The following is a 413-nucleotide window of genomic DNA, read 5'->3' on the forward strand; positions in this document are numbered from 1 at the left end:
TATTGCAGCAGTGTCCCCTTTTCCCAAAGGGGTCTTTCAAACTTCAAGATCACAGGCTAGTTGTTTCCTGAATATGGTGGGGCTATTCTTGAACCCCTGTGGTAACACTGTCCAAGTAATCTGAGTTTTCCGTCCTCTATTAGGATTTTCCCATTCAAAGGCAAAGAGTTTCTGTTTTTCATTTGCCACGGGCAGGCAGAAAAAGGCATCCTTTAAATCTAGTACCATGAACCAAACTTGACTATTTTTCTAATTTTGTAATTCCAATCATTTTTCCCAATTTAAATTTCAAGCATTGCAAAAAAAAATGCCTTTTCCTGTTGGCCAGTTACTCCTATTACATTTACAGAGTAATTAACACAGAGAAAGAAGCTCCCTTAACCAACAAAAATTCAAGCCTCTCTCTTCGTTCC

The sequence above is a fragment of the Oxyura jamaicensis genome, chromosome Z, assembly GCF_011077185.1.
Source record: "Oxyura jamaicensis isolate SHBP4307 breed ruddy duck chromosome Z, BPBGC_Ojam_1.0, whole genome shotgun sequence".
NCBI classification, from domain to species: Eukaryota; Metazoa; Chordata; class Aves; order Anseriformes; family Anatidae; genus Oxyura; species Oxyura jamaicensis.